At 36.2% G+C, this 27705-nt stretch overlaps 1 protein-coding gene across 4 annotated transcripts in view; it reads left to right on the top strand.

Moving 5' to 3' along the window:
* Window positions 1-11016: 11016 nt before the first annotated feature.
* LOC149808316 (uncharacterized) overlaps window positions 11017-27705 on the top strand; it is a 30535-nt gene continuing 13846 nt past the window's right edge. Inside the window, exons 1-2 of one of the 4 annotated variants that reach the window (XM_089975862.1) lie at window positions 11017-11377; window positions 18299-18418. The gene's annotated coding sequence lies outside the window, so the exon portion shown is untranslated. Of the gene's footprint in view, window positions 11378-11925; window positions 11945-18298; window positions 18419-24103; window positions 24293-27705 lie in introns of those variants that run through there. The other 3 variants (XM_089975863.1, XM_089975864.1, XM_089975865.1) reach the window with 3 other exon arrangements.

Below are 27705 nucleotides of genomic sequence, written 5' to 3'. Positions count from 1 at the left end.
CTGAATAAAATAGTTTCTGATTTTGAAATTTTACAAGAACGTAGGAACCAAGGAATACACACACTATCATCTGAATACAAGTTTATGAAACAGATTCAAGCGGCGATGTTTCAGTCGCTAGCTACCATAGAAGAAGATCAAGTGAAGGAACTCGCCCATCTTTCTGCCGCAGTAGAAAAAATTAGATTGGTGTTATCCCACGAATACGAGGCAAAAAAATATAATTAGTACTCGTATAAAACAATTAAGACAAATTATGTTAGCGAGTAACTTCGTTAGTGAAACGATCCAGAGTAACTTCGTTGGTGAAACGACCGAGCACGTGTAATATTTTATTTTATTCAGAAACATTTTTATTTTATCTTAGATCTTTGATCTTTGATCTTTATTTTTTCTGAAATATTTTATTTTTTCTGAAATTGATGGGCTAGTTGGTACTCAGAATCACGCAAACCAATCAATTTCGTAATTTTGTTGGGCTAGTTGGTACTCAGAACTATGTAAAATGATCAAATTTTTCAGAAAAAATAAAATATTTCAGCATTAGTCAAATTTATTATATTTTTTAGCTATTTTAGTCGATTTGTCAGGAAAAATTGATCAAATTTTCCAATATCATCAGGTCAAACCTCAAGCGGTTTTCTAATTGATTTATCGATAAATCGCCAAAAATCAGTAAAATTAGCTCAAAAATCATTACGATAAAAGTCTTTAAGACAGAAATCTTACGATAAAAGTAATTAAGATCTTACATGTAGATTGACAATCAATTTCTCCCCACGCAGGTCAATTAATCGTCCTATGTGGTCTGTAAGTTTGAAATTTATTCGTGACAAATATTGATTATGTGTACGTAGATAAACAGGATTGGTTGGTACTTGCACGATCAAATCCCCAGGGGGAACTTGTGGTGTAAATGTGTATAAGATGTATCCTTGTTGAGCCTGATTTGATTTTCCGAGATCTATTTGAAAGCTGCCATCGATTACGTCACAAACAAGATTAACCGCGATTGTCGATGTTATATCAACGATTCCGGGGGATACATGCCTGCCGCCTCCGTATGGATCATTATTATAATTAAAAACGGTTGCTGGTGGGGCTATTTGTCTCCACACAGCTAGTATTTCAGGAAAGTTTTTCGCGATAAGATCGTTGAGTGATCTTATTAATTCACCGGTTTCAAATCCTGGAAGTGTAAAATTTAATAAATCTGCTTCAGTTATTTTATAATGATCAATATATGCTTGTTTGATACTATTTTTTTCTCCTTTATCTATATAATTATTAGCATTTATTACTTCAATAATAGTCTAATTAGCATATTTAAGATCTAATACAATTTGATTTTAATGTTGTATTGTTGCAAGGATATAGTTTTTAAATAAACGCGCTAATGTCTTTAATGTAGTTGTGTATTCAGTTTTAATTTTATTAACTGATGATTTGAAATCTCTTTCATAAACAATATTAGTTGAAGTTTTTATATCAAAATCAATGATAGAAAACGGTACCATATGATATAATTTTCCATCACGAATAACACGAGTATCCCCCCAACAGTCCATGGATACAAATTTCGGTATTCTGGAGTTATTATAAACTTGGCATCGTCAGTGATAAAATCAATTAATTTTGGTTCTGATGGTCCTTCATGCACTGACGCAATATCAGGCCAACCTAGTACGGATCTTATCGTGGACTGATAAATATCAACGACGTAATCAGGAGAATGTATCTCAACCGCAGAAGATAGCGTCGGCTCATGAACGCCAATCGATATTTTTGATTCTTTTCCTGTTATTGATTTTATTCTATGCGCAAATTCCTCATTGAATTGTTCGATCTCATAACTGCCAGTTGGTATTCCAACAACGTTCCAGTCAGGTGTTCCATCTGGTTTGTTTTTATTAGCAAATACAAGTGAATTATTTGCTGGTGTACCATCAAATGATTTCGATCTGATGTTTGGCCAGCTGTAATATACTCGTAATTGTACTAACGCGATTTCACTCGCGCGAATCGCCGTTGGAAAATTAACACTAAATTCGGGATTAGTCAAGCTTACCGAGATCATCGTGGTCTTGTGCGGGGTTGTGTTTGTCACGATCTGCTGGAGTAGCTCCTGTGATGTCATTATTAATACTCGTACCTTTAATACCAGCGCAGTTGTATATTTTAATCATTTCTGAAAACTCAAAATCAGAAATCATTTCATCACTGAGGCTTGCTGATAACAGCGAAGATAACTTCGAGTATGCGACCGTCGCTGTGTGTAATTGTATCATGTAATCGGATAATTTTTCATTCATGCAGGTGCATATCTTTTTTGCAATGATATTAAGCACACCTGCAATAGTTGTTGCTGCTGAAATACAAATAGTTACGGCTACTGGTGCCATCATTGTCACCGCTGATAATATCACACCGGTTCCAGCAACAACAACGGATACTGAATAAACGATCACGTCGACGATAACTAGTCGTCGTCGATATTTCTTTACTTTTATCGTATATTGTTCGACTCGATCTTTTAACGATGCCTGCCATCCACTCGCTTGATTATACCAAAATTTCTGAACGTCGATTGAGGTACTCATTATATTTTATGCAGTAACCAATTGAGGTGTTTCAGCTACAAATTCTAGACACCACCAGTAAGATGTTTCGGTTAATTTCTTATCAGCTGCTTCCAGAATAAAAATTTCTTCGTTTCCGCTATTTAATACAACAGATACAACCCCGGAAAACTTATCAGTTGAATGATGCCATGGATATGTTGTAAATATTTCAAATTTTGCAGCACTGAACACAGATAGCCTGTACACGCCAGTGACTATTGCGGTATATTTAATACTATTATTCTGATGCGACCATGTTGCGAATCCAGATGATACTGTGTATGCTATGTTGGTAATATGACCGGGAGTAACCCCGCCAGGAATTTTAATCAAACTGATTTTATTAACGACATCAGGAATGCCCGCTACGATGTTTTGCTGTGTTTGTTTGATCGTGTCGATGTTCGTCTTCATATCAACGAGTTTTACGTCAACGGTATGCGGAGTACCAAAAAATACATCTGCGGTTTCATTAATTTTTCTAAAGTTTCTGCGAAGATTTGTGAACCCGTGTACGTGAACGTCATACTCGGCCCGCAACGTGGATAACTTACCATCTGCGGTGTTGTAGTTGACGTCAATGTACTTTTTTGTTGCTGCGTCTTCGTCGGATGTTGGATCCGCTAAAACTACTATCTTATTCCCATTCATGTTGAATTCTCCCATCATTGTGTCACCGGTATTTTTCACGCGATTAGCAACACTTGCTGTAATTTGATCTCTGATGGTTGTAAACGATATACTCGAATCCCTGATTCTGCCGCTGTCAGTAAACACAGGGCTATTATCCGTAACTGCGCCAAGTACTCGTCGAATTATATCATTCCATTTGATATTGCTCGTTTTTAGTTTACCATGTCGATCCTAAAAAATAACAACCTCATCTGGGTCAATTCCAGCCAGGTTCATAATATAAGCGAGTTCATCTTTAGACACGTACTTCGACATATAAACGTCGCCGGTTTTTTTCTTAACGCGGGAAGATCTTCTTCCGTAAATATCAACCATTATAATCTAAGATCTGTTTAAAACGAGACGGGGGCCCCGAGTGGCCGAGTGGTCTAAAGCGCTCTTCGTTACGGATCACTGCCATCTCACCTCTGTCTGCGGCGGTTCGAGTCTAAGATTCAGCCAATGTAGGCATGTGAGAAAGCTTGCCAGTAGCTTCTCGTGGGTCGGTGGTTCTTTCCGGGGTTTTCCGGGTTCTTCCTCCACCATTAATACTGGCCGCCATGTATAGCCTATCGTGCTGAACAATGGCGTTAAACCCCACAACAACAACAACAACAAAACGAGACGGTTGCTTGTATAATCATGCACGACTTTATGTGGTGGTTTGGATGATTTTGATATAGAGTTAAGTACATTAATTGCCTCACGGTCGCATATTGGCGGATCTGTCATTGTTTGTGTGGGTAGCGTTGAATACCAAATTTGCGCGTGAAGTGGTGCAACATACTTGATAAATTCAATGGGTGGAGCTAACCCATGTGAATCAAAATAAACGATTACACGTGGATCAACCGCGTATGATACCCAATGAGTACCAGGTCCTGAATTCGAGTCAAGATTAATAATACCTGTTTTGAGTTTGTTCGGTTGTTTCGGTAATTGATCTCGCATAAAAACACCTCTGAGGTTTTTTATTTTTAATCGTTTAGTAGCATCAAGTAAATAAAAATTTGATGCTGAAACGTCTAACGTGTTCCTGGAAGCCTCAGACCTCTTCCCCAACGAGATCCTGGCAATCTTAGGCCGCGTCCTTTTTTTTGTATTCCTTTCCTGTTGCTTTCTTTAGAGCCATTCCAGCAGCTGTCCCAACAGCACCTAACGCGGCTGCTTTTGCTACGGCTGGAGCGGCAGCAGCTATTAACGTTGAATAGCTGCGAGAAGTGGAAAAATACCACCTGTTTTAACCATGTCCTTGATGGCGCTCGGAGAAAGATGAAATTGAACCCCGGTTTTTGATTCTAGGGCTTTATTAAGATGTTTAATCTGGTTATTTGTCAACGATAATTTGTTTGGACCGCCACTAGAAATTTGATCTCGCTTTAGTGATATTTTTGTTCCGCATTTGTTGGTGTTTTTTGATTGTAATTTTTTTACCTGACCGGGAGTCAGAATAACATTAACATGACTGTATGACATTTTATGATAAATACTTATCACGCTCCAAATAATGATTAAAGATTTTCCACTGGTGCATCAATGACTCTCATTCGGCCACTACCACCTTCAAGTAACATTGCTTTATCGCTAAGTATAACCGCGATTGCTCTATAATCAACACCACCTGTATTTAAGGTTGCTTTAAGATGTATATCAACGACAGATTGTTTTGATAGATCAAGCTGCTCCAGAGAAAAATAATAAATCGGATACAAAGTTCTGAAATCATGTTGTGATATTTGCAACCCAGTATCTACATTTTGATCACGTCCCATGAATGACATCAAACGATGATATACACGTCCTATATGATTTTGTTCATAATTAAGTTGTAAATTTTCCGTTGGTTCTTGTTGTCCGTTTATCCGTAAGGAAATATCTGTGATACTAGTTTATCAAATATCATATGAGAGTGAGTTTGTGAGTTTAAACGATCATGGTTTTGAAACGCAATAAAAATATGCCGTGGTGCAGAAACACCTTGTTGTGATGCTATATGCCATGTAAACTGACCGTTAACGTCAGTTTGTATACTATCTGTGCTTGTTGTTAACCATGACAACAAGGATTTACCACCTGTGTCCATGAAAGAAAGTAATCGCTGTTCTTCTGCGATCGTTGGAGTCATTACCGGCATCCACAGTGAAAGTTTCGATAATATTACTTTACCAGCATCACCAATAGGTCTCCACAGAGCATCGTTATCATCACCCTTTCTTACAAGAACAACCTTGTGTCTAGCTCCAAAAATAACCTTTCTAATATTTCTACAAAATCCAAAAATATGCGATAGTGGAATTGTACATGAAAAACTTCTATTGGCTCCTAGCAACATATTTTTACGCGTTGAAAATCCCAAGCTGAAATCTGGGTTAGCACCATGAACCACTGGCCACACATCAGCATCAGCGTTATTGGCAAAATTTCTTGGTCGTCTTACATTATACAGATCGCTTTCAGGGTTATTAGAATTATCTTTCACAAACATCGTCGTGGGACCTGCTGATCTTGTATAATCATCAGAATATCTTGCTAGACCAATTATTGTTGTAGCAACGTCGACATCTTTCTGAATTGATTCAATATTTTTTCCATCCATCATATATGTGGCGCTATCAAATAATGCCATGATCCCGTTGTTGACAAAACCAACTTTTACTGCATCTGCGTAATTAGTATTATCCGTTTTTACAATTGCACCTTCTACCTCAATAAAAGCCTCAACGGGTAGAAAATATCTACTTGTGTCATGAACTTGTAGTTCAATCCTTCCACGTTGATCTGGTGTTCGTGCGTCATAAGAATAAAACTGATAATCACGTACCAATTCATCTTTAATGACAGGTGCTTCCATGTCAAATGCTGTGTCGGACATGCGCTTGAACATTTTATTGTAATTATTTTCGTCTAACACGTTGATTACCGCGTTCGGGAAGTTCCACCTCGGAAAGTTCCACTTCCTGATATCAAACTTGAGATATTATTTCCCCATTCACCGAGTCCCCGATCTGCTAACGCTGCTAGTTTTTGATTTGCAGCTTGATTAACTATTTTACTGACATCTGCGGGCATCACTTCAGTACTTGGTAATTTTACTGGTTGTCGTTTTCGTCTTATTAATCGTGCTAGTCTATCTTTGATCGCCGAGAACGCCTTACCAGCAACATTGATAATTGCACCAGGAGCTTTTTCACGAACAACATCGATAGATTTCATCGATAATTGTTTTTCAACAGGTGCTACTTTTGGGGCTAACCTTGTAAATAATCCCTGAATAACATCACCAAGTCCATCTCCGTAAATTGCTCTATAGATTGGTAATCGTGAGTTTACTGCTCTGACCTGTACGGATTTACGATGATTATTGTGTATGATCATCTTTCTTTATTTATCATATATCTAACAACTAGTCACTGTAATCATCAACAAGTTCATCGATAAGTTCTCGGTAAACACCGATATCCATGATACCACCCTGAAATAATCGCCGACAAATATCAGCTGCTTCATTGGTTATTTCTGGTGAGTTATTTCCAGCACGTTTTCCCCTATGAGAACTTCTAACCGTGACACATCATTGAGAATATTGTCAGGACATAAACCAGAACCTTTTTTAGGTTCATCTTGAGGTGTTTTAAATACTGGTGGTTGCATTACCGGAGAAAATGATTCAGTGGTGACCAGGTGTGTGCCAGGTGAATCACTTCGAAATCCACGTGGTGAATCTGTCGGTGTAAATGTCATTACCGGCGCAAAAATTGTTCTACGTTGTAAAGGTGGAGGAAGCTGATATGAGGGTTCTTGCTGCGGTGGAGGAAGTTGATATGAAAATTCCTGCTGTGGTGGAGGAAGTTGATATGAAGGTTCCTGCTGGGAAAGTTGTTCTTGTTCTAGTTGTTCCAGTCTCTCTCTATAAAGTCTTTTTACTTCTTTATCAAGATTTTTGTATTCTGGACCTCTAGCTTGTTTTTTGTTTCTATATACACGATATATCCATTTAATAAGATTATCATCACTTACTTTTTCATGACGGGGTTTTAAAATATCAGATTTATTAAATATACCAAATAATATTGTTTCGGGTAATTTTTCTCTTTTAGTATTTCTAATATCTTCGACAAACCCTTTCCTAAATCTTGCAATTAATTCTAAGTTTTCTTCTGTTGGTTTGGGTTCAGATGCAAGTTCTTTTCTCACGTCGGCGACTTCAGTACGAAGTTTTCCAATATCTTCACCAGCGGGTGGAGGTTGAGCTGCAGCTATATCAGTTGGAAGATCTCGTAAAATCTTTTTTGTTTCTTTGGTTCTTCTCGCTATTTTTTCAGTCTGCGCTGCAGTTTGTTCTAATACTGGAAAAATACCCTTTTTCCTCTTCTCATCGTCCTCAATATCTCCCCATATAATTTTTTCAACAGCGCTGTAGCTTTCTTAGTAGCTGCAGTGACGGGTTTAAATAACCTTTTAGTGTCTTCTTCGTACTCAACTTGTGATTGTTGCTACGCTTGTAGGTTTTCTCTAAATGAGTCTCTCACAGGAAGAAATTTTTTGATTGCTTCTAATCGTTCTCGAGCTATCCTTGCAGTATGAGATTCCGGATGTACCATTTTATTATAACATAATGATTTAATTAATATAGCAGCAGGGAGGGTGGGACCTCGCGAAGACGTAATTGCGTAAACAACGCGCATAATAAACTAGAAAAAATCACCAACGACAATGGAGTAATATTAATTGGAAATTCCATAGAGATTTTCTCAGTAACGTATCAACGCTTTTTTAAATCTGTCGACGCTTTTTATTTTTCGATCGTTCGTAGGAAGGCTTATTTTCGACATTTGGACGTTCCTTCAAAATGGTCTGTTCGCCCTCCCTGCTGCTAGTCAGTATAGTTTAGTTATTTTCACTCTAATAAGCCTAGATTTTAACATCTTAGAGATTTTGAAAGAGAGAAACATTTAAGTTCCTGCTGTTCAACCAGGGGATATGTCTTTGTCGAGTTTGTCTTTGGGTTCGCATGGGTATTTTGCGTGCCAGATATCAAATGCGGAGATGGCAGAAAGTTTGAAGGTCCAAAATAGCAAAGCCTGAAGCCAAACTAGAGAAAAGAGAGTCAATTATTTTTTCGCATATGCATAATATCTTTCAATGAGTATAAGCTAGGTATTGATTTTAATTGGCGTGAAGATGGGTGTATTTTCACATTTTAGTTTATCTCCCTTGTCTGATTGGGGTAGGGTGGTGGGGCTGTCTTAGTGATATAATATATAGGTACTGTCCACTATAGATATGCTTTTAAGGACAATTGAGAGGTGTAGACAAATCACGCCTGTTGCAACCATAGCATAATCCTTGCTGGTGTCAACGATTTCCACTACCCGCACCTATCCTAGATAAACCAAAGTGTCAGCATGATTTGGATGGTGGATTTGATGTCAAGAACCCATTAATTTAAGTGTTCCTGTTGCTAAGTAATGCCATCCATCGACTTCCTTGTCACCTCAAACGTAATTGTCCCATGTATTCCAATTCATACAAGTAATCCGTATACCATCGAGACTAACTGAAACTCAGTCGTCTGATGTAAGTTTAATTTCAAGCCAGATCTGAGAGGATTTTTTATTGAACAGTCTGCATAAAGTGATATGTGTACACAAGTACGTCATATATAATAAAAACTGTATATGTACATGATTGTTTAACCGCTTTTGATTTTGTTAATACGTTCAAGCCTTACATGCTGATACATTGCACTGGTTGGTAATGTTGTTTCGAACTTACGAGACAGAATACTCATAAAGTACGAAGACAAAAACTCCGCTTACACAAAAACCCACAGTTAAAATGTTGTAGCTCTGTTTGAATTACGTCCCTTGTTGCCTCTATAAATACACTCCTTATCTTGTGAAACATGAAAAAAGAAGTCAGTTTCCAGCAACTTTTTTCAAATAGTGTCTTTACAAGAAAAAACAAAAACAATACAACAATGTAAACAGACTACAAAAGAGATAGCAAAAGCACATGAGAAATATTATATATTATAGCATAGATGGTAAATGCAATAGTAAGTGTTGAGAAATGGCCATGCCTCGTCCCCTCAGCAGAAAACAGAAGATTCTTCAAGTGTCTTAAAATAATTAATAGAAAAGAGTGAGAAACAACAAGCTTTGTAAAATTCAACTCAAATGTATTTCCCTGAACATAAAGTAAAACTGTAAATAAAAAGGAACACGATATTGTAAATTAAATTCCAAGTAATCCTAGAACTACAGACACAAGCCCTAATGACTAAAGTTCTGAATAAACTTTAGTGGAAACACAAATTAAATCTAACGTTAGAAGTGTTGATGTGTTTGTGGTGGCACATGTAGTGGTGATGCTCCAGCAGACTTCTGATGGATCGAAATTCAAGTCTTTATTTCCAAAGATGTGGCCGCTCCGGTAGTCTCGGTGGTTAGAGCGTCCGCCTCATAAGCAGGAGGTCACATCTGCGGCCTGATGCCCCAGTGCTAGACATCACTATAAACTGCCACACTGCAGACATCGTAGCGATACGACTGATTTTTTTTTTTAAATTGTTAAAGCTACATTAAAAATGCAAATCACACTCACACATACATAATTATTTTTTGAGAACTTTGTATTTCCAGAGAAGAAACACTTGAATTAAATAATTTGAAAAAATAAATTCCATTCCAGATGAATTAATGAACACAACAACAATACAACTGATTCTGCCAAGAACTTATAGCATGAATAATCAATTTGGAGAAAGACAAGATTATTTAATCCTCTACCTAACCTCACGTCACAATTAGCATTTTCTGAAGAAAAAAAAATAACTATTACCTAATGCAAAGTTTCCTACATGAAGGTTCATAATATTTATAACGTAAAATATTAGTTATAACTGGAAGTCTATTACTAAAATTATAATATAAAATGCATCAACCGAAAGGCAGACCTAGCATTACATGGGAAATTGCCACATTCTAGACTCAGATTTAGATAAGCGTTGTTTATGAAAACAAAATTAATAATACGGGTCAGGTAGCAAATGAACTTGATTTTGGACAAAGTTAAATCGAACATAAAATGTGACATGATCAATAGCATATAACGAAATAAAAAAGCGTAAACTAACAAACAATGCAAATTAAACACACACACACACACACACACACACACACACACATATATATATATATAGAGAGAGAGAGAGAGAGAGAGAGAGAGAGATCAGTTTTAGATATCTATCATATACCTGCCTGTCTGCCTGCTTTGCATTCATCCGTTTAACAGAACATATTCCCTGTTTTTACGAAGCTTCCCTACTTGAATATACACTCGTTTTAAATATATTTCATGCACATAGAGTCATATTCGTAAACAATTTCATTTTAAAAAAATAATGTGTTTTACCGCTTTTCCAATCTGGATTCATTTTAAATTCTAAACATAAGACGTGTAAATTCATTTATTTAGTATGCTTTTGTAGAAATTTGTGTTTAAGTGTGGATTCAAATTAAGGATCTGTACAAAATACAAATCTGAAACAATTAAATCATCCCTTTCATTTCAATATGTTGAGTTGCCAACTAAAATGGCGTCTTTACTGTACGCTACATGTGACCTTGTTCTTGCAAGCAAATATGTTATACCAAGCCTACCTATTTTATATGGCTTTTCTTATTTGTTCAACCGTTAACTGTGTATAAATGTATGGCCTTTTCTTTCGCTAATAATAGACCGTAGGGCCAGCGACATGTTTGCTTGTTCTGTCAGCAGGACTAAAACTTAAATGAATTTGTGGTTAAAAAGAATATATCGGAGTAAATACATATTTTATAAAACGTATGGACTTGTACATGTACGTTATACAATTATCCGGAAGTGAGACTTGGGCTGAGCGAGCGAAGTGAATACAGACGATACTAGTACATGTTTGTAGCGAATCGGTATACCACACCGACACAGCAAAAAGGAACAATATACTCATTAAATCAACGGCAAGGAAAACAGCAAAATTACGGAGGTAAAACATTAATAATGGCAAACTGAACTGGTATTCTTCCTCGGATTAAAGAAAAGTAAGTATAAAAGGATAATGTGAGAAAACTAAAGTACACGAGTCTGTCTCAGACTGAATGAAACTCGGAACTAGATTTTATGTGCTATTTGCTTGTTCTTACAGTTACTTCTTGCAAAGTTTAAAATAGTGGCAGTCTTTTTTAACAATATCTTGACCCAAAACTGTTGTGGCAGCACTGGCTTTGATTTTGCTTTAAAATATATTGACAAGTAATCTAATTAAAAGAATAAAGCGGTGTGCTAATGTAGTTTTGACATACCCTCCGACTTTGCAACATAGAAACACTCGTCTATTATCGAGTTGACAATATATTTCTTCCGACTTCCTCAATAAATATATCTGCTGACGTCTCACATGACTGGTCGCATAATTTGCACCAGTATGAAACCTCCGCAATATCCAAACCCGAAAATAGAGAACGCTTCGTCTTTCACAGCCCAGTATTTAACTGTAAGCGCGCAAATCATCTTCCCACCCTACACAAACTCATAAAGTCATGTAGGGCAAGTACAACAGAGGTGATTATAAACAAAAACGACCTCCGGTGGTAGCTTGATCAGGTCACGTAAGTCGTTAAAGTCAAGTACAATTTATTTGGAGTCGAATTTCACCACGTAAATATCGCTCGACTCACCACGTGATTAAGTGTAATTTTGTGTTGGATAACTAAAAGAGAACTGCAGTTAAAGCCTATCGCAATACCTGCGTCAGTATAGGTCACCGAGAATGCAGTGTCATTGCTGTTGTATTCATTGTCACTTGGGATGGAACATTTGTCTATTACAAGTGACGAATCCACAAAACGGTGATAACAATGTACACTCAAAAGCACATTAGTTTCTTTCAAACAAACGAGGTTCTTTTTAAAATCTTCTCATTTTGTATAATTATTTTACCCTTACATTGTATAATTCCATTTGTTAATATTTTACTTCATCTATTGTAGTCCGTGTGAAGCAGTGATTTTGACCTACATTATTTGGTTTGGGTTTTCTACATCGCCGTTCCATTTGTTAATGTGCCTTTTTTCACCGTTTCAGTCGTTTTGCATTTGTGATATATTTTATTGTGCTAAAATAATCACATTTTATGTATGACTCTTCATTTATTCTGCACCAAATCAATTTTATCACAATATTTATTATTTTCCTCCGATATGTGTTCTGTTGTATATAATTCTTTGCAAAACTCGTATGTTTCTTTTAAAATTTCATCTCAGTTTTGATTTTTGTCCATCTTTACTTTCATATAATTTATACATTCCCATTGTTTTCATATATTGGTTGCTAACTTGTCCTGCTCTTATTTCTATACCATTCGCTTTGCATTCATGTATATTTTCATACTTCTCTCAAGCTATTTCTATTTCCTTAGGTGTTGATTTGTCATTATTTATCATTCATGCATATTCTTTATCAATATTTGTCATTTGCTTTATTTTCGTAGCTACAATATTCTTTGGTTATATTTTTTATACTTCTTTTCAATATCTTCACAGTCTTCTAATATGTAATATCATTCTGTGTTTTTCCAATCCTTCAATATCTCTTTTATGTTTGCATTGTATTCCTCCTCTTCACATTTTGAACTGTTACTTGCCCAGTCAATTTTCTCATTTAATTTTTTTCAAATATTTACCTGTATACTTTTTGCATAGTGATCTGATATGTCTTTTTTCCTTCCATTCTAAATTTTTTTTTATCCTTTCATACTTGATTCCGAGACGCAATGTGTATCTAGCCTAATTCCTTGAGTTGTCCCTTACCTATAGGTGTATTCAAATCTGTACGTTTTTGTCAATACAGATTCTAAATGGTTCTGTCAGTAAAGAGTCATTTTCTAAGAGGCACTTAGTTATAACTGTCTTTCTCGACCCAGTTGAAATCCCCTCCTATTAGGAAATTTTCCATTGAGAAGTTCATTACAGGTTCTGATAGTTTTGTTTCAAAAATATGAATTCTAATTTTTCTTTCGTTAGATGGTAGATATACAGTTGTTATGTATTAATCAGTATTTTAATGCATAGTAATATCCCCCGAAAGAATTAAATTATTAGTGTATGTTCAAACATCTCTTTAAATAAAATTATTATTATTATTATTATTATTATTATCGCTACTCCTGCGTTATTTTGGTCACTTTTACTATTGCTGCCTACTACTATTGCATTAAAATGGTCCTCTATTCAAATTGCATATTTTTTTCTAGTTTTTCGGTATTTTTACTCCTTTGCCTTCCATATTACACTGATGACTGATACTTAAGTGAGAGTATATGTGTTTTTATTTTTTGCAGTATAGTTAGTCTTATTAATCATGCTATTTGTACTTGTGTGTTTTCAACATTTGTTGTTTTAATTTGCTCTCGTTCATGATGTCTGTTTTAAATCTATAGTGTATAATGGTTATTTGTGATTTCCTTGAGGTCAATACCCCAGTCATTATTTATTGTTGTTATTTTTGCTAATCTACCATCTTCCTTAAAGGCTGGTGTCGCCATTTTGCTAACTCTGTTTCTCAGTGTGTTATGTTTTTTGTTGGGTTGGGTATGGAGATCACCAGAGGTGTCTTATCCTCTTCAGGTGTCAAGGTTTTTATGTTTTGCTTTTCCCACGCCTTCCCATATTTTGTAAGTTCTAAAAGGAACATTCACGTCATTTCTTTGTAACTGCACTTTAAGTACTTTGAAACAGTTTTTATCCAGACAGGTACTCAACCATTTGTTTGAAGGATAACTGTAGCCTGAAATCAGTCTTTGTAATGGGATCTACACCATGTCTTGTCAGTATCAACAACCACAAAAAGGTGGTTCTGTAATAAAGATCTACTGTTTCATGGAGATCCTAACTCTGGCACAGTTACATTGATCTCTCTGATGAAACGTCGAGTAATGTCTTTGATCGAGTATGTCTAATTGTGATAGTATGGATTAATTTTGGCGGCTTTTGCAGGGTAAGATGTAACTTAAGAGCAGGGGTCTCAAACTCAAACCGCCCCGAGGGCCGCATGACGCCATTTTCGTTCGTGGAATGGCCGCACCACCTTTGTTATCTCTCATAACACCTTGTGACGCCAATCATTTTGCGGGCCACATTATATGGCTTGGCGGGCCGCGTGTTTGAGACCCTTGCTTTAGAGTACTTGACTATTGGGAAGCGTTTAATGTCACACAGTTCTTCCATCTTGTCCTCATTTCCGGGACAGACCTAAAATACGGTATGTTGTTTCATCTGAGACATCACTAAGCTGCAAGTACATGGAGTGAAAATGTTCCAGACGTGGGGATTTTAAAATGACATTCAGTGTACAAGCACGTAAAACACAATCTTTTTATATCGATATGTGAAGTAGTGATGAAGCATTCATATTACTACTCATCCTCAAAATATATAAAGTTTCCAACATGGACGGATTAAGGCGGGGGGGGGGGGACGAAACACTCAAGATAGCTAATGAGGAGCATCAGCTATCATGAGGTAAGATGGTCTGGGAGGGGAGTTTTAATCCTTTGTACAATATTTAGTACATACAGTATACAGGGAGGATGGGTGTAGGGTGTCGAAGTAGTAAATTAAAACATATTACTTTTTATCCCAAACGGACAGTTTAATATTGAAATAGTATTTCTGGGTGTTGACAGTGCATAAATCCCAATTTAATATATATATATATATATATATATATATATATATATATATATATATATATATATATATATATATACTGGTCTGGCACTTTATGTTTACTCAATAAACTTCAGGCGATTTTGGGGGGGGGGTATTTTTTTTTTAAAACTGTTATCTTTCAGGCAGTTATCAAGTTTCAGATCGTATTTTGTAGTACAGTCAATACCTGAATAATGTTGTGAAGCTATTTTTGAATATATTGCTACGGGATAGTGCAGGCCATTAACTTTTTGACCATTCAATGACTCAGTATACTCTTTGTGGCCGATAAACTCTCCTTAGAATAAAGGTCGAATTAATCCTTTCAATAAGAATCCTTTCAATAAGAATGGAAATTGGAATGAAACACAGACCCATAGGTGTATCACTTCTAAATGACAATTTGCTGGTTTGATTTCCAGTGGTAGTGAGCATTTGGATTAATTTATTTAATTTTAGTAATAGTTTATTATGATAAAAGTTGACAAAAAATATACAAATATAATTTTTTAAGGTCCAGATTTTATATGAAAACTATTGTTTAGTGATAGACTTAGAAATATTGATTAACATTTAATTATATGTATAAGGGTTAACTTAAAACAGAGCCTTGATAAATACTGAATAACTGTAAAAATAATAACTAACAACTTATGTACAAAACCTTGAAAAACACTCAATGGCTGTAACAATAATAACTAACAATTTACAAACAAAACTTGAAAGACATTTATTTGCTTTACAAAATAACCAGTAACTTAACCACATAACTTTTTGAAACACATAGTGGCTCCATACTCAAACTTGCAATTATTATTAGTATTATTAGTCTGAACCACTCCGGTGGCCTCAGTGGTTAGAGCGTCCGACTCGAATACGGGACATCGCGGGTTTAAACCCCAAGCTGAGTCATACTAAAGACTACTAAAAAAATCTTACTAGCAGCCTCCTCGCTTGGCGCTCAGTATTAAGAGTTTAGTGTTAGGACTTGTCTGGATAATATGACTGGGTGGGACATGATGCCCTATTTCAGGCCCCGTGCTAGACATCCGTATAAACTGTCACACTGCAGACATCATAGCAATATGACTCAAATTGTTAACAGCTACGTTAAAAATCCAAAATGACCCACACGCACACACATTTTTAATCTGTGATTTGATTTTTTATTTCTATTGAACTTTAACATTCTTGTAGTAAGGTTTTATTTTACTGAAGTCCGAAAGAAACACGACCTCATAAGATTATTGAAAATACGCTATTATTACAATTTAACCGATTAAGCAGATACTTAAGCTGAAGTTGCTGATTTAAAAATAAATGAATAAATATCCTGAAGGGTTTAGATTGTATACAGATGTAGATTTCAGGACTTACTTTTAGACCTGTAAAATTCACCAAGAAAAGCATTATTTGTCAGGGTAATTACTAATAAAGCCATCGTGGAATAAGTGTTTTAATTGCTGGTTCGCGGAAAACATGATAAATAAAGGATTTGCCTTTTCTTTTGAGCACTGCCTTATATGGACATCATAATAAAATAGTAAAACGACTTTCTCACGCACTGTCTAAAAACGTAGACCTCTTAACATGATCCTTGGAAACCCTGCCAAGTTTTAGCACAGGCGCTGACAAGCTGTTTTATACTTTATGCGGAATTCTGCAGAATTCTGAACCTGGCAGAGAAGATTTTGACGTTCGCTGGGTAGCAACCACGTAAAATTCTGCAAGCACGCGTTTGCAGGGCATCCGGACTTTGCTACCAATAACAACAAAACCATACCTTAATTAATAATTATGATTAGATACCTAGATTACTTAGATTATTAGCTAAGTTTGCATACAACGAATACGTGTCTAAATGGTCAAATTATGTAATACAAAAATAATGTTTTGCTTTAAAAGAGGCGATATGGTAAGCGACCATAAAACGAGGTAACGACGGGTGTGTTCTAAATGTGCCAGACATGGAAACGAGGCTGATACCTAGGATAGGTATACATGCATTATGGCATAACATTATGCAAATAAAGAGTGCAAAGGATGATTCGTAATCAGTTTATATGTGAATATGAAATATACCTACGAATTATGGTAATAGTACTAATACTACCACCCATCCTGCTTTATCACCTCAAGAGTTACGATTAATCAAACTAATTCAAAATTACAACCACCCAAAACAATTGAGGCTAGATTTCTTGCTAATTACAATATTTTCTTCAAGAATTTCATCACGCTCATGGAAAATAACTAAATATACTATTTGATTTTTCTGTCAAAATCGTGGTGCGGAAACAGGTAAAGACCGAGTCATTCGCTATATCGAATGATGCCGTCCTAGCAGGGAAACAGCAAACATTAACTCTTCCCGTCAAGAGAAACCCGCCTTATGTGTAACTGATAGTATACAAAATGCTGAGCGCCAAAAAACATTAATTCTCATCATTTTTTTCCTAATCCGACAGACTGAGTTTTAAAGTACGGCAAAATAAAGTATAGCTTTGGCGTATGCGTGGGAATGACCATTAAAAAATACAAAAGGAAACCATGGTAATTTGAAGGATGTCAACGGAAAAACCATGCATACGGAATTTGTGTATATATATATATATATATATATATATATATATATATATATATATATATATATATATATATCCTTCTCAAATGTGTAATCTTCGCATATCTTTAATAATTAACTTATACTAGCATTACCTTATGATTACCAAATTATTGACCCCCCCCCCCCAAAGTTATGACCTAATTCACAAGGTAGATATAAATTTGTAACAACAACAACAACAAAAACAAAGAGGGATCACGTCTCTTGACAGTAGGACGATTAGTCTTGGATCATTTAGGTGTTGTACTGCTAAAATACTTACAAGAGATCTGCCATACAATACACCAACGCCGCCGTAATGTTTACCTACTTGTATGTCATTGGAAGATTCAGTCGGTGATGTACCATCAATGTTTCTAGCACTTGAATATTGAATCGATGGTCCACCTGATCCATAAAATCCTCTCGTACCTTGATAGATGCTAGAGACATCGCATAAAGTTCTCAGGTGTTGGATATTTCTATTTATAGAACGGTTTTAATTAAACACAGAGGGTTCGTGACTTTACACATCAGTTTTCACATTGATATGTTAACATAAGAATTGAATTTTATATTGTAAAATAATTCTGGGTCATGAATATTGAAAATCGATTATTCACTGCATGAACGGATTGAATATTTTATAGGATTGACGAAGTCCTGAGTATTGAAAATAGATTACACGTGGCATGAACGGCTCTGTTTTAAAGGATTGACGAGTACATGAAAATCGATTGCATAGTATGAACGGTCTTCGCTATGATCATGTAAGTATTGTGTGATCGATTTTCCAGTTTTCTGATTTCAGGAATCCTGCAAATGTTTTATATAATTCAATAGCATGAAACAATTTGCAATAATAATAATAATAAGACCGAATATCTGGGAGAAAAGTAACAGAATTATATTTTAACCATTGTTTACACAGGTTGAAAGCACACAACAGCTCATGAAAACAAAGTAGTTTCTTTCAGGTGTTATGACTAGTAAATTCATTTTTTGCTTCGTCACATGTCACAATTTAAACTAATCCAAGTATGTTTTAAAAAGGAGTTGTAAAAATGTTTAATTATAGAATGTTTAACTCTTGACGGTCATAGTAAGTTAGGTACATCCTGGTCCATTATTTTGACTAGTAGGTATGCAAGTTCATATTTACTGTGGTACATAGCCGGATATATTTTAGGAATATGGGCTGCACATCAGTATTAAATAATATGGCTCAATCCCCTCTACACTGCGTTGTGGAAAGGAGAGGGTTCGAATCCTGTCCGGAGAAGGGAAGACACTTTATTTCATTTACCTCGTCACGATGTAGCCTTTCATGTATTGATGTGCCATTAACCATGACCCATCCAGCCATTTCATAGCTGTTATTTATTTATTTATTTATTTATTTATTTATTTATTTGTGTTATTTCCTTTTCTTTGCGAGGATGCGAAGATCATCAGCCATTTAAATGATCTCAGTAGAAGCTTCACTACGGTGGAAATACAGCTATTTGTTTTGATGTGATATCAAACTAATTTATAGCATTTAACAACAAAATTCAGTTACATTAATGAGGTTCACTGAACTGTATGACAACAGCAGAATTTTGTTATTTATTTTATATATATATATTATCTTGTGTCAGAATTTCCCATATAACAGTAAGATATTTTCAATATTTGTTGAGCAGCCCTCTCACTCCAATCAACTGTCGTACTCTTAAAATTTTCCATAATTCTCTTAACTATCCTCCAGTTTTTTTTGTGTGCTTTAAATCATAGCCCATCCACACCCCAAACCACCACACACACCCCACCTCAACTAAAAACTTAGGCCATCACGTGACTATCTTCCTAATTGTTTTGAAAGAAACTAGCATCACTCCTGAAAGCTCAATAAAATCTACATTTTATTTATCCCAATACCAACATTCAACCCTCAACACAATCAAAATAATTTTGAAACTCTCCCCCAAGCATAGAGCCACGGCTCCTCAAAATTAAAAAAAAAACAACCTCACACAATTACAGTTAAGAAACAAAACGAAGAACAAGCACAACAATTTATGATCCAAAATTTAAGCGTTTTTCCTATGAGTTCACGGTCTATCTAAATAGCAGCATTTTCCTTGAGATCAGATCGTCAATTTGATATAGATATAACATGGTTAATAGCAATGCTAATGAGTATATGTGGTCGCAATAAGAAAAATAAAAACTTACTTTATACTTAATAAAACCGTTGATAGGAAATAGAGATTACAACAACAAAATGTTCTGAGTACACATAAATGTAAACAAGGTATTACATTATGGCAAATGAGTATTCTCCGTATGCATGCATCGTGCATGTATGTATGTATGTATGTATGTCTGGAGTCTGATTAGTAGGCCGCTTGTCGGGTTCATTGGATCGGATGGTGACTTTAAGTCTGGAGCATGTCTCAGGTTTCACTGGATAGTTTCGTATTTTTACACCTCCTACTTTTGAAGGTAGAAGGCATGAACCTAATTATGATAAGCCTAGCATTTAAAAATTCACACAGAAGTTAAATCTGTAATGTGGTTTAGATTTACTCTGAGTTAGGCCAGAAAATGGGATGGCTTGTTTGGTCACTTCCTGTCACAGTTAGACTAGCACTGGAGATCAAATGCGTAACTTGGGCTGCAAATGAACAGCCAGCTTGGCTTAGGTATTTACGTATGTCTGCTACAGAGATAAATATCTAACGATCGAGATGGTTGTTGTTGTTGTTGTTGTTGTTGTTGTTGTTTTAGTGTTTAACGCCATTTTTCAGCACACGATAGGCTATACATGGCGGCCAGTATTAATGGTGGAGGAAGAACCCGGGAAAACCCCTGAAAGAACCACCGACCCACGAGAAGCTACTGGCAAGCTTTCTCACATACCAACATTGGCTGAATCCGAGACTCGAACCCACGCAGGCAGAGGTGAGATGGCAGTGATCCGTAGCGGAGAGCGCTTTAGACCACTCGACCACTCGGGCCCCGATTCGAGATGGTTGAGGGGTGATGAAAAATATGCTGATTTGTTATAGTACTAGTGAACTTTATTCATGCATAAGGCACATACTGATTCTTTTAGCTGCCTTGTCACAGGAAAATATTCAAAATAGCTCTTTGCAGTCAAAAATGAATGTAAAAAAGAGGGGTTGGTGGCAGTGTTGGTTCAGTATAAAAGCCACCATTTGTATAAGGAATTAACCTGATTACCGCAGTCAAAATCTCACATGCATGCTTCTATAAAAATCATTAGTTTGTTTTTATTTGTATCTTCAGTGTAAAATTGTTCTCATTTTTCTGCAATAGGTCATTGTCGGATGAAAATTCACCAGATAAACTGTCCAATGAGACCACAATCCGTTAACACAAGGCTGTGATCATCTCTGATCCTAAACTAGTTATAACTGTAACAAAATGTTACAAGCAGCTTCGAAACCACGTGGGCAGAGGTGAGATATCGCATATCAGTGATCTTTAAAGGCGAGCGCCTGAGACCACTCGCCCCCTCCCCTCCCCAGGCATTTGAGGAAATTTCTAGAATCCTCCGCCATTAAAACAAACATAAGCTTTGGTTAAAAGTTTATTCAGCTTATTATTATTAAGTGGATTTACATTGTTGTGGGAATAACATAATGGGGTCTTTATACATTAGCTTGAGTGGTAATTTCATTAATATAGTAGAAATGTGTGACCTGTGACGACATATAAAAAAATCATGTAGGAGTCAAACATTCCCTTGAGAAAAAATTATTGCCTACTCCTGATCTAGTTGGTCCTGCACTAAAATGATGCCATTCGGACAGCCAGGATAGTCGCTATGGCAGAACTCTTGAAAATCTGATCTCTACTACTACTAAATGGATGGATGTATCGATATGGTGCTTACACTAAAAGGCGTTTCCTTATGTCTGATTTGGATGGTCATATCTACATGGTGTTCTCACTAAAAGACTTTGTATGATGTCTAGTTGGTCCTAATGCTGATCTGATGGTCCACTGTGATCGTCATGGTGGTCATCTTGAAATTCTTGTTTTTGCTACTCCTCCTTACATTGACATTGGGTTTTTGTTAACATGTTTGCTTTGCCTACGTGATTACGACTGAAAAGGTTTACTGTTTTACGTGTCCTCGGATATCTCATATGGAAACCAATAGCGGCGGCAAGCTTTCAAATTATGCTGTCACTACACATCCTCAACGGGGGGATCGTATCGACATGTAATATTTACCTAAAAGACTTTCCATGATACGTAGTCAGTCCAAAAATAAAATGATTGCATAGCGACATCATATAAGAATGCCATATTGGACATCTTGAAAATCATGCTATTGCTATTGTTTTTGAATCAATAGTCGTATATACATGGTTTTTTTCCGCTGTAATACTTTAGATGTTGTCTTGGTGTCTCAGATTAAGATGGTGCCTCTGTATGAATCGAATAGTACCGTCTTGGCTGCCGTCTTGAAACTCATTCTGTTTTTAATAGATGTTTGTCTCGACATACTGTTTTATCTTAAAAACTTGTTATGATCTACAGTTTCACCGTTAGACATCCAATATGGCTGCTATGGTGGATATCTGTAAGATACTGTTATTGCTACTATTCCTGAATGAATGGTCATGACGACATGAGCTTCAATAAAAGTCACTAAAAGACGTTTTATGATTTTTAGTTGGTTCTTAAATAAAAATGGTACACCACCGACCTTAAATTTTGCCGCCATCTTGGCTATCTTTAAATTCTTGTTAGCACCTCTCCTTCTGAATGGATGGTCGATCTGCATGGATATTGTCCTAAAAGACTTAAGATTTGTACCATGTACTAAATGAAAATGAGGCAAAACGACTTTTATTTTTATTATTCCATCTAGTTTGTGAGGATATCTGAAAAAATGTTAAATAATATCATTTCTGTAACTTTTGTTTATGAACATAATACTTATATAGTTAACCAAGATTAGCATGGTTTTAAATCTTGACCGTTAACTCCAATCCATAATATTGCTAAAATTATAATGGAATATGATCTCTTCTCCTCCTGAACTTATGGTGTTTTCAGTAAAAAAATACTTATGATATATAGTTGGTCCTACGTAATAATGATGACCTTTAAAATGTCCTCAGACATTCAAAATAGCCACCACAGCTTGAAATTTTTGTTAGCACTACTCGTCCTGAACGGATTTACATAAGGACATTGGGTTTCTGCTAAAAGACAACTAATGATGTTGCATTGATCCTAAATTAATATGGTGTCCCACGGGTATCCAATAATGCCACCTTTGTGGCTGTCTTGACACTCTTTTTATCACTCCTCCTCTTAAATGGATCGCCTCATGAAAGGAGATCGTATTAAGATGGTGTTTTCACATAAATATTTATTCGGTTGTCTAGTTGGACCAAAATTAAAATAGTGCCAACACCATCATCCAATATTGGCGCCATAGTGGCTATTTTCAAAATGGTATTATTTGACTCCTCCTAAATAGTGCCCCAAGACCTCTGGCGCCCGGGGCAACCACCCCGTCTCCCCCCCCCCCAGGTAGTACGCTATGGACCACACTGAAAATAATGATGCAGATTGATATAGCCTATAGTTTCCATTGTTATGTTCCTTGAGCTGGAAAGTAAACATCTTTATTTGCATAAATTATAAGGGTGTAGGAGTGGGGAGAACAATGAAAAAATTACCTTACATACGTTTCATTGTTACTTAGAACTTTGTACACGCACAGGAACTTGGTAGATGGCCTTAACCAGACCCATTCATTTATATCCTTTTGTGATAGGAACTGTGATTATTTAATTGTCTTCTAGGAGATGGGTTTCGCTGTAGAGTACTATCGCAGGCACTTGAATATAGCAGTCGAAAGTAGACCGGAAGTGTGGTCTTCGAAATCGCTGATATTGCGGGCAAGGCACGAATTAAAGGATAAACATCGCGCAAAAGTGGCAATTCAGAATCAGCTAGATACTAAATTGGTACGTGGAGGAAAGGTTTGGAATGCCTTCTTGTGGATAGTGTACATTATGAGTGACTAAATGCGCAGATATTATTGGAAAACTATAATGGAGTCATCGAGGACAAAAATTGTGAACTGCGCGAGTTAGTTACCGCGTGATAATTTGGAAGTGGGAAGATTATTATCATTTGTTTTCTACTTTTAACTGGTAGAATAATGTGCCTGTGAGTGAACTATGCGGATTTTACGTTCTGCTAATACTGGCATACGACTACATAATGTCCCCGGTATTACTAATGCATGTTTGATAAGCTGATCAGCTGATGCATATTTCACCTACCTGTGAGTTCTTATCTGACATGTAAGCTATCCAATTTTAATCTGGTAAATCGGCCATAAAACGATTTGATTAACGATAGAATAAAAATGTTATCAAAAATTATGCATGAGCTGTCCAGATTAATTTTGAATAATTTGTTTTTCGGGGACTGTAAATGACAGCTGATAATCTTGATTGTTTGTTATGATAACGGTAAATTCGCACGAAAACACGTTCACTGCAGACTTTATCCAGAACCGCTAAGCCTACAAGAACAGACCGTTGTTGCACTTCCAGGTTGCACAATATAGCACTGATACACATCAGCTACTGATTTTGACGGTAAAGCAAATTCATACATTTTTTTCAAGTTTTCGATGAGTTTAGTGGAGTCTCTCTCTCTCTCTCTCTCTCTCTCTCTCTCTCTCTCACACACACACACACACACACAGCGTTTTAAAGCTTTACCATACAGCGCTCGTTATGACAGAAAAAATAGTTTTATGTCTTTTTTTCTGAAGGGTAATAATAATAATAATAATAATAATAATAAACAACGAACATCTAGTGAATTTATTGTATGGTGGAAGTTTTCGTTGACGTCACTCCACGTACTCAACACATTATACTTACCTACGAAATAAGCATCCGATTCAAGCTTGATATTAAATCGATCCAAACCATGAACATAGTATGCTAACACCCTGAGTTCAAACCCTTCAAGTACATGGATCATTATATAAACATAATAAGCGTCAAGGCTTGAAACCCTAGAAATTGTAGTTTTTGTTCCTAACCCACGATATATTACTGTGTTATTTTCACGACACTATGTAGCGATCTTTGTGTCATTTTAATGTTGAGAAATTGTGCTCTTTAGTGAGCTCTCCCACACCTTATTACTTACATATATGAACATTTTAACAGCCAAAAAGCGTCTTAAATGTGTATTTTTCATCTGGTCAAACGCTGTTATGGTCTGCCTAGGTCACCCATATAATCAAGACTGCAGCTTTATTAATGCAATGTCATTCCAAACTGGACACAAGCAGATGTTTCTTTAAGTACTTTATTATTTTGCACACGAAAATTGACATCTTAAAGAATTCAAAGCAGTCTCTGCAGTTTTTACTAACTGTTTTACTCGGTAATCAGTTACAGTCAAACCTACATTTATAGAAATCTACTTAGGGGGGCCTTGCAAACTTAACAGTCAGATTGGTCAAAGGTTTTGGAAGGTTATTACGTCATGACGATTAATGTGTTTTGACCTTCGTTGATAATTTGGTATTGAGTAGGAAGAAAATGATTTCAACCAAAGCTAATTCCCAATGAGCGTTGTTATCCAATTATATGGCTTGAGCAAGGCCACGGACAGGCTTTTTTGGGCCCTAGGGAAAAGTTTCCGCTAGGCCCCTATGAATTACAAATTGTGACGCTGGTAGGTCCGCTGATAATCGTGGGCCGCTGGAATTTTGTCCTAGTTGTCATACCATGTCCACCGCCCTGTGGTTGAGGTAAACAACATAAGATATTGTTTGAAAACACACCCACATAGCTGTAATTCGGAAATCTTAAATAAATTTGGTTATTCATATTTCGATGGTTCTGATGTCCAAGTAGTCACTCGTAGTCAAAGGAGAATAAATTTCGGAATGTTCCAAAAGAAGTTGCTGTTGTTGTGACTGGAAGAAATTTGGCGACTGGCGTTCACCGGAAGGCTACCGTCTTTGCTGTTGTTAATATCAGTAATTTATTTCAAGGAAGGACTAGGAAGAAGATGACCACTTCTGTGAGCACAAATAAAAACCATGTCAAGAACATTCACTTACAATACAGTGTTTTCGTCTGAGTGCTGAACATCAAACGACTTCGACGCCATCAATGTGCGAAGATTCTGACAAAATTGAAAATCATTAAGTAAAGAATAGAAAGAAGAATTAAACCCACACTTCCACAACTGGTCTGCTAAATAGGTCATACAAGCCATCACTGAAAAAGATCTTACTGGTGACGACCAGTACACTGTATTAGTGAACCTTGCAATCTCATTAATTAAGCCAATTCACGCTGAAAGAACACTTGCAGCTCACATGACAAAAGTGTGAAGGATCTGACCTAATTATTAGTGGTTTTGAGAAAGCTGGATCTGTCTAATTCTGCAATTTTGGGGTTATTTACCTTATAAGGATTTGTGTATAACGTGAAACGTGATTGACACGATGCTGATACAGCGGCTTTGTTCTAAAATCAGTGAAATACGAGCTTTAATATTCGGCTGTAATCAATGTATATACATAATGATTCATTATTAATAGTACTTCAATTAATAGTTTAAGCATTTTGCAGGCTTTTTGTTCGTTTGGACTGAAAATGCATGGATACAATGAAATTTGCTTTCAGGTGGATTCAATTATTTCAACAACAGTTGTACTCAAACGAAGGATCGATTTGAATAAGGATATGCTAATATTTTGATAATTTTTATTTCATTTGCAGTATCACTAGCGTTTGAATACCTTACGCTTGTGTGTGTTTGTTTATCTTTAAAAAGTTCTGGTTCAGCCAACAACCAACTCCCCGAAAATTAGTCTCCCACGAATATTTCTGATGCTACAGTAGTTTAAAAGTAGAGAAATGATTTGGAGTTTGTACTTCATGTTTATATTTACAATTTCGCTGTAAATGCATTCTCACAGTTACAATGGTAAATTCTAAATGTACTTTTTAAAACTAGTCATTCACACAAATGTCTTTTAAAATAGTTACACTTTTGCCAAATGGAAACTTGCAGAGTAGGATATCGAAGAAATTCAGTCATTACCTTGCTACACATCATACATCGTGAAGGATTTTCTTCGTGGGACCATACTTCTTGGAAAAGTTTGTTTTTTGTATTCCAGGATTAAGTTCCTTGAAATTCTATGAATCAGTGTACATTGTACTTAGAAGTCGTGACATGCAAACAATTACGGGAGGCAGGTATTTGTTCATGAATGTCTGACCATTTGAATATCTTTATACTAATCGGCTTTTTATAGCAACTAATACCAATGGTTTAAACGTATTATAGGTTTCAGTGGTACTCTTCATTTCACAGTAACGAGATCTTTGTAAATGCTTTCTTGTAGCTGCTCTCTTCTAAAGTATTCATGGGGATAATAATCATGCCCCACTAGGGAAGGTAATTACAGAACGGGAACCTTGCTGCATGTTCCAGGAAAGTTGAGTCTTTATAATCTTGGATCTTCACACCACAACTGAAAGACTGTACTTGGTCTCCTCGTCCCGAAGAGATATATCCGACTCTGGCTAACGACTGGATACTAGGTATTCCATCCAGACATTTGGCTCATTGTTTAAACGTCTGATTCGACTTTCAATGTCACATGAGCCAGGCAAAGCCACGGGAAACGTGTATTTTTCTTTGATTTGTACATCTTGATCGGCAACTTGTATTCAGAGCGGCTTACGAGGTGATGGATGAAATCCATAGGTTGGTACACGCACATCATAACCTTTACCAGTAAACCAGAAAGATCGTGCTGCGTTGCTTTAGCTAGTAGAGCGACAGGGCACGCACATGACATCACGTTCTTTAGTACATGAGCATCAAGGTCGTGCTGCTTTGCTGATATCACAAGGTGGTCATGACTCTAGTAGCAAGGTACAGCTTCGCACTCTAGTTCGCTTTTGATCTTGGAGTCCATAGTGGGTCATTCATTATGTTGCTATGTTGAATTATGCATCATCGT

Source organism: Sinohyriopsis cumingii, chromosome 1, assembly GCF_028554795.1.
Source record: "Sinohyriopsis cumingii isolate HCF-2022 chromosome 1, ASM2855479v2, whole genome shotgun sequence".
Taxonomy (NCBI): Eukaryota; Metazoa; Mollusca; class Bivalvia; order Unionida; family Unionidae; genus Sinohyriopsis; species Sinohyriopsis cumingii.
Note: the sequence above shows the minus strand (reverse complement) of the source record. Positions and strands in the feature narration are given on the sequence as shown.